Below are 12,185 nucleotides of genomic sequence, written 5' to 3' on the forward strand. Positions count from 1 at the left end.
GTTACACACGTGTGTTGCTTGTTAATGAGAGTGTGATTCACAGCACAGCATCGCGGAAATTGTGAATATGGGAGTCAGGCAGATCTCAGTTCAAATCCAAGTTCAATAAGTTACTCATTGTGTGACCTTCATAAATTGCCATAAAAGACACATTTGTGCTACTTTCATTTCATTTTTCCCTGGCAAACTAAGAATAACAGCGTGATTTCTTTTCCTATGCCACTAGATTGGCCTCTCCGTCAATTTATTTGAGCTAATGTTTACGTAGACTTCTTGCCCTGAAAAATTGCAGCCAGTGAGTTAGTTCAGTTACTGTTCAGAATAAGTGTACAGGTAAATTCTACTATGTCAGTTTCACAATTTATCAGAAAACCCAAAGGGATTAACCAGGATGGCTCCTGAATACATTGTATCCCTCCCAAAACTCAGAGTCATTGAGTTTATTTGTTCAGAAAGCCAGTGCCTACTGGTGGGTAAAAGAAAAAAGAAAACTTTTAAATTTATATGTAATTTTTCCTTTATTAACAATCTGTTATTGCTAACTACCTTTTAGTATAATTTATATTCCTCATTACATCATTCTTTATGCTCAGAGAAATTTTACTGGATTCTATGTAATAGTCTTTGTTGTTTTCTACCTTCAAAGACTTCTATACTTTAAACTTTTCTGAATCACATATCAAAGGAGGAATATATATATAATAAAGGGCAAATAATAAACCAATATAAAATACATATTTTTATGATGCTATTTTATATATCATATATAATACATAAAAATATCTTTGGAGTTATGACTAAATACAAAAGGAGTAATAAGGTTGCAAATTTGTAACTGGAATATAAATTTTAAATTGTGAACCTATTGCCTACAAGCTAAAATTTCGTTATCAACAAAGAAGCCAAAACCATAGAAAAAGTTGCAAAACTCATGAGCAGTTTTAAACAACAAATTGGGCAAAAGACAACTAGTATTCATTTGGCCTCCATTCATAGTTAACAGCTCATCTATGTGTGTTTATGGCCTGAGGAAGAAAGTTATTTAACCATAGGATTCCTTGTTCAAATTGAACGCCCTTCCTCCTTTGAATTGTCACTTTTAACTTAGCAGCTGTTATGAATTCTATCTGAAGTGGGACATCAAATACATGGCTAATTCTTCCCCTTAAAATTGTCTTTTATTTTAAATTTCAATAAATCACCGTAAGTGTTATATTAGTTTCAGGTGTATAATATAGTGAGTCAACAATTCTGTACAGTACTCAGTGCTCATTTTGAAAAGTGTACTCCTAAATCCCACACCTATTTCACCCACCTCCCCTCACCTCCTCTCTGGTAACCATCAGTTTATTCTCTGTAGTTAAGTGTCTGTTTCTTGGTTTGCCTCTCTCTCTCTCTCTCTCTTTCCTCTGTCCATTTGTTTTGTTTCTTAAATGCCACATATGAGTGAAATCCTATAGTATTTATTTTTCTCTGACTGACTTATTTTGCTTAGCATTGTAATCTCTAGTTCCACCCATGTTGTTGTAAGTCTCCCCTTATAATTTTATAAAAAAAAATATGATAATAGAAAATGTAACGATAGCATTTTGACCTGAAGGCAGTATAAAACTTTTAATGGCACACTTTTCAGATTTGAATTGACCACCAAATGCTCTGTTCTTAAGTAACAGAGATCTATTCAGGTTAAAATATCCCATCTTTTCAGTTGCATCTATCTATATCTATATCTATATCTGTATCTATATCTATATATGTGAAATGCCTTCAAAGTAGATAATAAAACATACTTTACATGTGGAGCCATCAAAGTTAAAAAGAATACTGTTACAATATGATTTGAAATCTGAGGGAACTCTGAGTGTTATTAGAAGACACTGATTTCTCTTTAAAATATACTGTACTTTGAAATTACAATGTCTTTCTATATATCAGTTCAGTCATCTATGAATGCATGCATGAATCCATTCATCCCATCCATCCATCCATCCATCCATGCATCCATCCATCCATTCATACAGTAATCCATCCTCCATTTATTCATATTTCCATATACCCATCTATGACAATTATTCATTGAATGGCTACTACATGTTGGGAAATAAAACAGCAATTGATAATGCAAAGATGAATACAACAAAATCCCTAATTTCAAGTTGCTTAGGACCTCATGAAAAAAGGCAGACATGTAAACCAATAATTACAACACTACCTCGTGACAATTATGTGCCATAATAGATATATGTTGTCCTTGAGAAGGGCTTTGGAATGAGCACTTAAGTTTTCCTGGATAACTGGGGTTGAAAATGGAAGAAATGATAAAGAATCAGAACACAGTAGATATATTGATGTAATTTGAACTAAACTGGTGATTACAGAGGATGAGGGGCTATATAGGAGCAGAGAGATCTAAAATGTAAAATGTGCAGAACGAGAAAGCAAAGATAATTCAGTCAAAGCAGTCTGTTTGAAGTAGCTGAACCAAAGGATACACTTAGCAATGGGAGACGAGGATGGCTGGATCATAGAAGAACTTGTTAACATACTGAGACATTTATACTTGAGCTTGTATACCAGTGTATCTTAAACTTGAGTAACATATGGGTGCCTTTTCAAGAAGTCTTAAGACTTCTATTGTTCACTTCGATTATTTTTATCATATTCTTACTTACATAGGTACACACACGTAACAAAGGACAACCCCCTTATATATAAATCTTTTACATAACCAAGACAGGTTTTTGAGTTAAAAATAAATAGAATTGTGAAACTATTACAATTGAAAGCTGGAGAGACATTTTGAGTTTGGCGTGCCTACACTAACACCAACATGTGTAATGGTAAGGGTGCAATTGACTCACCATCTCTCTCTCTTTAAACCACAGAGAGGCCTTTGTGTACCACTCTGAGATGCCATTTTGGTTAAAGATGTTGTTTCCTTATGTCCTTTTTTTCTTAGCCACAAAAATGCCTGTGGTGCCACCGGTTGCTGATGAGACTGAGCACTGACAGCAGGGCAGGTGCTGAAATCTCACAGGCTGACTTCATCATCCTCAACATGCTTACACTTATCCGTTGGGTTATCACTGGAAAAATGCATAACTTGTAAGTTCATAAGGAAGTCCAGGACCTCTGAGACCATGACTGTGAAAATATCTTTGGTAAATACTGCCAGAGTAACAAAGGAGCCACTGAAGGGTTACAAACAAGGGAGAAATGTGGACAAATTTCCTTTTGGAAAGCGCACTCTTGAGTTGGAAAACTTGAAACAGTCTAGGCAAAAGATGATGACGAATTGCAGCAGCCATGGGAATAGGGAGGAAAAGGCAGATTTGAGAGTGATAGAAGTATAATTGACAGGATTTGGTCTCACATTGGGTGTGGGAGGCAAGGGAAATTGAAAATTCAAAGATGGTTCTCAGATTTCTAGCATGATTGCCTGGGTAGCAGCGATATTATTGGCTGATAGAGAGATGGCCTGGAGAAAGAGTAGGCTGTGGGTGGGAAACAGTGAGATTGGCTTTGGATATATTCCATCCAAAATGCAACAGCTGTGATGGAGCAGACAATCCGAAATAGGAGAGTGGGGCTCAAGAGAGGAACTGGTCTGTGGTGGAAGTTTGATCGTCATAGGCATAGCTGTGGTTGTCATGGCTTTGGACTCGTGTGAGATTCTTATGGGGAGAGCATAAGGAATTAGAGTAAAGCCAAAGATTGCCGCCCAGGTGATAGTGATACTTCAGGGTGGTCAGATGGAAGAAGAAGAGCTCCAAGAGGAGACATCTGAGGGCCAGAGAGAAGAAAATATCTAGCAGAGCAAGTGTCATTGGTGACCCTTGACGACACTCTTGTGTTTTGCCTGATTTACTGCAGCAGGCTTCTAAATTATTGTTCTGAGCATTCATTTCCATCTTAGTTGTCATTGTGAGCAGCTTAAGCATAAACTGTTCCTTCTTCTTCATAATCCAGTATGTTTAGCAGACACTCATCCATTTCTTGTCAATGCTTAACTCGTGGTCCTTTACAAATATCATGTTTTTTGCCATGCATGAGTTTGAAAACACGGATTAAGTCAGGATACATTGGCATATTTGTTATGGTGGATTCTCCTAACAGAAGCGTGGCTACTTCCCTTTCACCTGATTCCCATTTTTGAGTGTCCTAAGAATCACCCGTAGGATATCTTCTCTACTAACATTAACTCTCATGGTGACCTATATGTTGCTGATTTCCAGACATCTTTCCCTGTCTCTGTACCTATCTCTGTCCATATTTCTCTTTCTCTCTCAACCTCTCTCTCATCTCTCTCTATCTATCCATAATCTATCATCCTAAGCTCCAAAATTGATATCCAGCTACTTGCCTGCACTCTTAACTTGGCTCCCCAGTAGACGTAACAACTTTGGATTCTTCCAACTTCCAAATTTATTCATTCCCAAGTAGTGTGATTTGAGTAAGTAAAAAAAAGTTTGCCAACAATGTTTTATCATTTTCCTACACTCACCTTCAACATTAAAAGGTTATCCAGTTATCCCCACTAAATTCTCACTGCAACCGTATCTAAGCAGCTTTCTGGCCTCATTCTAGTCATAGTGTCTTGTGATTTTCTGCACCACAGAATGTTAGAGGAAGGGATGCTTCCAGTATCTGGGAAGGATGGAGAGTAATGGAAGTTGTGGATGGTGGAATATGAAAGTCTGGGTTTGCAGCCTAACTGCCTCTGACCAGCATAGTCTCCAAACTGCTCTGAATCTTAGTGGTCTCACCTGAAACAGGGAAATGATTTTGTCACAGTTATAATGAGAAGTACGTGAAAGCTAATATGAACAACATCTACAGATCTTAACACATAATTGCTTATAAAGTGAGTTTCCTTTTCCATAACCATCATCCCTACTTCCTTTCTAATTTTCCTGCAGAATTGGTGAGAGCATAATATATTAGATCACACAGATTGTGGTTAATATCATGGTTTGCCTCATTCTACAAATTCTTATTATGTGAAAATGAACTGGAAAGTCAACCGTCTAGGTCACTGAGAAAAGTTTGGAAAAAGACTGAACCCTGTCCAGGGTATTCTACTGGTAATCTCTGTCAAGTCTTTACAGGGGACTCTAGCAGCCTTCAATCTGGAGCGATTAAAGAATATACCGGAGAAACATTTACTGGCACTTCCTGGTTACACAGAGCTCTGTTACACTATCCCTTTGATTTCAGTCCTGACTATGATCTTGAAGCTGCCTATCCCAAACTACATATGAACTGGTCTCTTGCTTCTAGACTGACTGGGTCTAACTGACCACCATTTATATCCGTCCAACCAGAGGTAGTCAAACGTTAGCCCTGAGGCCAAATTTGTGTAAATACGAGTGTTACCAGAATATGGCCATATCCACTTATTTACTTATTATCTAAGGCTGCTTTCAGACTACAAGAGCTGAGTTGAGTATTTGCTACAGAGACTACATGGTGCTCAAAGTCTTATACATTCACCATTGGCCTTTTATAGTAAAAGTTCCCAGACTCCTGTATTATACTATCGAATCCTGTGTTGCCAACCTTTTAGCAACAAAATATGTGTTGAGTGCTGACAAGATGTCTGTCTCTCGACTAGATACTGACAGGAGGCAATGGACCAAGAATGGTTCTGTCTTCAAGAGCACACAGTCTAGATCAATAACTCCTAACCGACTGCTGTAGATGAAATAGTATTACCTACCTTCTCCCACTGGTGTCTACACAGAGGATAATGTTAAGGAAAGTAACAATAAACAGAAAGATGCTTTGTACACAAGACTCCCCTCCACCACACACACAGTCTGTCCTTATTTGAGTCTCCATTGCATGGAAATTTTAATCACGGGAATAATTCTGATTTATTTATTTTCATTTTCAGGAATCGTAGGAATAATTCTTAAGGGAAAAAGAACCCCACAAAACACCCTCTCTTTCCCCCTCATCCAGATTCTTGATTCCTCATTCAACATGACTCTTCACTCTCTGGGTTAGGTTAGACTCTGAGATTTCAAAGCCATTTCTTGTTAAGGACAGTTTATCAAAATTAAAAAGAAAAGTTTCTTCTTTCCATGAAAGTTTTCATGTTTTATTATGAAGTCTCTAGGTTATATTGTGCGTCAAACACTGCTTATAAATGCTTTAAAATATGCAAAATTTCTCTTTTGTTCAGCTGTCATAGTAGCATACTGGAGACTACGAGTAAAAACTAGTAATTGGAATGTGGGTACATAGGTGCCTAAGTTCAAATAAAGCTTTTTCCCTAGTGAAGAAGATGCATGTGAATGTTAAATATCATGCAAATAGGGCTCGAGTTTGTGGCATGTGTGTCCTTTTATTTACACTAACAGAGCAGAAAAGGATATGTTGATGGATCAGATCAACCCTCAAGGGACATTTGTGACCAAGTATGTGTGTGTATGTGTGTGTGTTTGTGTGTGTGTGCATGTGTGTATGTGTATGTGTGTGTGTATACAGTGGCACAACAACCTACTATTTTCAAACTACCTGCCGTGGTTATCCAAACCTTGAGTTTATAGCAACAAATAAAAATTTAGTTTTTTTCCCCAACTTGATTTAAGTTATCATTACTCAATTTATTTGTGAATAAAAATGTTGGTGTACTTTGAAAAAAAATAGGAGAAAATATGTTATTTTAAAAACACAGTGCAATTTATATATTTTCACACTTATTAAAATATGTGAGAGGTCTTTCATAAATTAATATATGAGGATATTATCTGATTCTATCTTCTTATTTTTTTCTCAGATTTATTCATTACTCTTCCTTTTTTTTCCTTTACCAAAAGTAAGAGATTTCTTATCTTCAATTTCACCTTGAAATATTTTATCATCATCATCATTACTATTTTTACTTTCACAATTCAAGTTTCTAATCTGAAAAAAAGCAAGTTAATGCTAACATTCCTTGCTGTGCTAATGTTCTACCTTGACTGTAAAGAAAACCCTGAGCTGGACACACATTTAAAAAGCGGGTGGGGGGGCACCTGGGTGGCTCAGTCAGTTAAGCCTCAAACTTCGGCTCAGGTCATGATCTCACGGTTTGTGGGTTCGAGCCCCGTGTTGGGCTCTCTGCTGACAGCTAGCTCGGAGCCTGGAGCCTGTTTCAGATTCTGTGTCTCCCTCTCTCTGACCCTCGCCTGTTCACACTGTCTCTCTCTCTCAGAGATAATTAAAAATATTTAAAAGAAAAAAAAAAAGCGGGTGGGGTTGGGTCACCTGGGTGGCTCAGTCGGTTGAGCATCTGACTTCGGCTCAGGTCTTGACCTCACCACTGGTGAGTTCTAGCCACCCCCACCCCCACCCCCCGGTTAGACTCTTTATCAGCGTGGAGCTCCTTTGGATCTCATGACCCCCTCTCTCTCTGACCCTCCACTGCTCATGCTCTCTCTCTGAAAAATAAATAAACATTAAAAAAAGAAGCTTAAAAAAAGGGGAAGTTGGAATGAGGCAATGAAGCCATAGTGAAAAACAATTTCCCAGCTTCTCTGAATCCTGTGCTTCCACTGCATTGTCTGTCTGCCTGTCTCTGACCTCTCAGAACTTTGGACACTTTCCCTCCACAGCTCTGTGCCCTGCCCAAGTCTTGTGTAGCTGAGGGCCCTGCGCTGGCTACAGTGGCCCCTTCCGTGTCCTCCCCAAGTCTCGTGAGATGCAAAGCTGTCTTCCCAGGCTCATCTCCTTCTCAACCTTGCCATATCCTCCCAAGGATACCGAGCTTTGCTCTGTGCCCCCCCTTTCCATCCATATGTTCCTCATTTACTCCTTTCCTCCGTTCTTTGCTGAAGCCCAGTGGTTATGGCAGTGCTAATGACTATGGCAGGGACGGCTGTTCTCTATGGAGTGCACCCTAGGTCCCAGGCAATGTGATGAATGACTGACATTCACGAATCCCTTTTAACCTCACAATTTTCCAGGCAGATATTAAAACCCCATTTATACTTAAGGAACCTAAGGCTTAGAAAAGGGTCATTCTAAACTTGGCCATGAAGTTGACTTTCAGATCTCGTCTATCATGGTTTTGGGCTCATGCCGTACTTTAGCCCTGTGTTGTATGTTTATTTCCCCACCTCAACCTCTTATACTCTGCTGTGTACACTTCTAGTTTTGCATCTGCCCCTCGGCTATCTGACCTCTACCTCTATTCTCTCCATCCTAAGAAACCTCAGTGTTCCTCTGTGATCTTCTTCACCTTCTGTAAAATCTCACCACTGAAGGCGCCATCATTTACATGCATTTGTTTCTTTCCCACCTGGCTGCAGGGTTATTCAGGGTGCTTTGGTGATGAAGCTGTCCTCGGTGCCAATGGAGAGACAAACAAAAAATATCAAATATGTCCCTTAATGCCGGAATGGGGAGATATGATCTTCACAAGAAATATAGACCAGATACTTAAAGGAAAACTTGTTCTAAGAAGTTTGGGAATATACTTCCAAATGGAGGTACAAGTTTTTATTTTCACCCCCTTTTACGTAATGTGCTTTACTGAACTATAGTTTTCCTCTCACCTTCCTCCAATTTACTTTTCTGACTCTATTTCTTCCGTCCTGATCATTCATCCTAGCAATTTTTTCTTCTCTGTGCTCCTGTTTAGTTCTCCCAATGCTTTGTTCTGAGTCATTTTCTCTTGCTTTTCAGGATTTCTCTTAGGTTTGTTACCATTCTTAAGTAGTTCACACTCACTATTCCTAGCCCTCAGAAACAATCCTCCATTTTATGGATGAAGAGAAACTTTTACAGAATAATTAAGAAATTATCTGAGGTTCCCACAGATAGCATTAAAATTGGTGGTGCTGAGACTCAGTCTGGTTTGCGATGTTCCTACATCACCACCTTGGTTTTTAAAATAAATATTTTTTTTTATGCTAATTATTTTGTCTGGCTTCCTGATGCCTTTGATAATCTTTCAAGCAAATTACATTGGAAGCAATTTGGTTTGGTTATTTTGATGACTTCATTTGAAGAGACAAAGGACGAAATTGGGACCCAGAAGCCAGCAAAGAGGTGATTGCCAAACTGCAGGAGTGTTATTCCAGAACAAATAAACAACTGTCTTAATTTCCACAATATTTAGGGATCTATCGTTATGACCTAGCAGAGTCTTCCAACTGTTATTAACAATTAATTTCCTAATTTGGTTTTAAAGTCGTGGATAGTGGATCTTTTCATTTAAACTTCTCTTAGTGTAGACCGAATGATATATTTTAAAAAAATTGTCTAAATGAAGGAGGAAGGATAAGGCACATGGGCAATCTTTATGTTATGTTATTTTTTCCCATAAGCATAAGATCATGGTCAGCCAGATAATTTCTTCAATTTTTTCACTCTATTGTCTGGTTCCACCTGGAAGTTAGCAATCTCATGGGTAGGATGGGGAGGTAAGAGCAAGCAGGAAAAATATTTGGTCCCCTCTTTCTGCAAATTTAAGTCCATTTCCTCTTGTCCTTTCTCAGGGGTAAGCTTATATTTCCATTTTAAATATGAGCTCCCAAAGGGCATTAACCAGGCCATTTTTATTTTAACTGCATTTTATTTTCTTCTGTATGATGCTGTGTTCACATAACTGATCTACAGTTCTAGAGAGAAAATGACGAAAACTGCATTCCAGTGACTATAAGCTAATATTTTATGGACCACTGTAATGAAAGTTTTGACCACTCTTGTAAATCATACCTAGAACATACATAAGTCATGGTCTGTATTGACAATACTGTGAATATATTGTACAACACTAGGCAATCGACTTGAACTCTCTTAATTGGGGTTTGGTGATAATTAGGCAGCGCAAGATAGCATTCAGCACTGCACTGTGTATGAAATGAGCACACTTATAGTCTAGAAATTGATAATATAATCAAAAGCAGGGAGTCATGTTTTAGTTCTTGGTGAAAACAGTTTCATAGAAGTGGATCATACTGTGGTAAACTCATGCTAATGACCACAGAAATGTATTTTAAAACATGAAAAATTTCCATGTGAATTTGAATCCTAAAGTCACAGTATTTCTCATAAGTGAAAGTAATTAAAATCTATTTCTTTATTAGTTAGCTGTTATAAAAAAACATCAACTTAAAGTCACTTTCTTATGACTTAATGTAAATTATTAAGAACATACAAATTATTTCTTTTTTCCCCCTTTCCTTCCTTCTTTTGTTCCTTTTTGGGTCTATTATTTTCCGCTTTTCCTTCCTAATAAAAGGCATTACAAACTAAATATGTCTTCATATGTTAGATGGTTTCCTTTAGCAAAGCTCTGAAACTAGATGGTAAGGCAGTTTGGATAAATATCTCCATTAACGGATTGTCTCTGATTGAGGGAAAGTATCTTCACTTATTTCTTTCGCTTCTAACTTTCAAATGGAAGGGCAATTCATTTTGGTTTCCTGGTGGAGCTCAGTGGAAGACATCTTTTGCTCTGGTTTAGGGCTTTCTGTTTCCCAAGCCCTGGGAGGTTAAAAAGTTACCTTCACTGATTAGCAGAAAAATGAGGAAATGTGTGCCTGGAGAGACGGGGTGGTGGAGGTATGTACATTTTAAATGAATTCTGATTTTATTAAATTCATTTGCATAATTGAAGAAGGCAGGAGGGTTGCATAAAAGTGCTGAATACTTTTTTAAGTTCTCCATCTTCATATATTGTGTAATTTTGTGTCTAAGAATGTTTAATAGATTCTCTCCCACCCCAGCCTGCCCCACCACCTTCTTTTAATTGATGATTCTAATTCATTTGTACTAAGTTAAGCCTCAAGAGACAAAAATAGCAAGGAATGCCCAGCTGCCTTTTTCTGGGCAGATTCCTAAGAGAGAATCATTGTTTTGGAGGAAAATGCCTCTTTTTCTCTTTGAATGCCACCGGTAATGCTCATATTGTGCACGTTTGGAGGAAGGTCAGCCTGGCTGGCAAGCTTATTGCATTGACTCTGGGGACTGGACACCCTGGAGCCTCCCCATGGCTGAGCAATTTTACGAGGCTCATGCGTGTTGGAAATAGGACAGAGAACTAATTCTTTTATCATTTGCTTCTTGCTGACAAAGGGTGCGTTTTTTATGCGATATTATCATATCTTTGTCTATGAAGAAACTCAGGCTTCCACACAGAGGATTTCTCTACACAAAGTCACAAACTCCAAAAGGTACAAAAGGCCAAATCTGGGCATCAGAGGTAAATAAGAAACTGCGAAATAGATGGCGTTTCTTGACATGTGCGAGTGAAACCCGGATTATGCTTCATGTCTAAACACGAAGAGAGCTTTCAATGTGCCCGCACCCACTGTCCCCTGCAAAACACCCCAAGGAGCCAAATTATTCTGATTGTTTACTCTCTGCAATGGACTGACTGTTTGCATTCCGCCTCCTCCTGCATTCATACACCTACATCTCAATCTCCATGTGATGGTATTTGGAGGTGAAGCCGTTGGGAAATAATTAAGTCATGAGAGTGAAGCCCTCACAAAGAAGATTAGTGCCCTTGAAGAAAAGACCAGAGAGCTAGCTGGCTACCTCTGGGCCACGTGAAGATGCAATGAGAAAACAGCCATCTGCTAACCAGGAAGTGGACCTTCATGAGACACTGAATCTGCCTTGTGCCTGGACCTCGGACTTCCCAGCTTCCAGAACCATTGTAAGAAATAAAATATCACTGAAGTCTAGGGTATTTTGGTAGAGCAGCCAAAATGAAGACACTCTATACTTCACATAAAAGTCTCAGGAGTGACGCTAGGCTCTGTATCAACTAATGTTCATAGTTATTTAAAAATATATTTGTATTATTATACAGATTAATATATTATTAATATACTATATATTAAATATATAGTTATATTTCACCAACAACAGCCTCCATGAGGTTGTAGCCAGAACACAGGTGTCAGAGTTGGAGAAGTTTAGCTTGACCTAATGCTCTCTCACTCCTGGTGACGAGTCAAGGTGGGTCATTCAGTGCCCTACTTTCATCATTTATGTGGTGCATCATTAATCATCATCATTATCACAACGACAAAAGCAACAACTGTTTATCAAATCTGTTAATTGCTGTGCTAAACACTTCATTTGCATCATCTCCAAATCTGAGGACCACCTTCAGGCTAATATTTTGAACGAAGTCTCAACGACGTGGTCAGACTACACCATGACCATACAGCCTCACTACC

The sequence above is a fragment of the Crocuta crocuta genome, unplaced genomic scaffold (assembly GCF_008692635.1).
Source record: "Crocuta crocuta isolate KB4526 unplaced genomic scaffold, BGI_CrCroc_1.0 scaffold31, whole genome shotgun sequence".
Taxonomy (NCBI): Eukaryota; Metazoa; Chordata; class Mammalia; order Carnivora; family Hyaenidae; genus Crocuta; species Crocuta crocuta.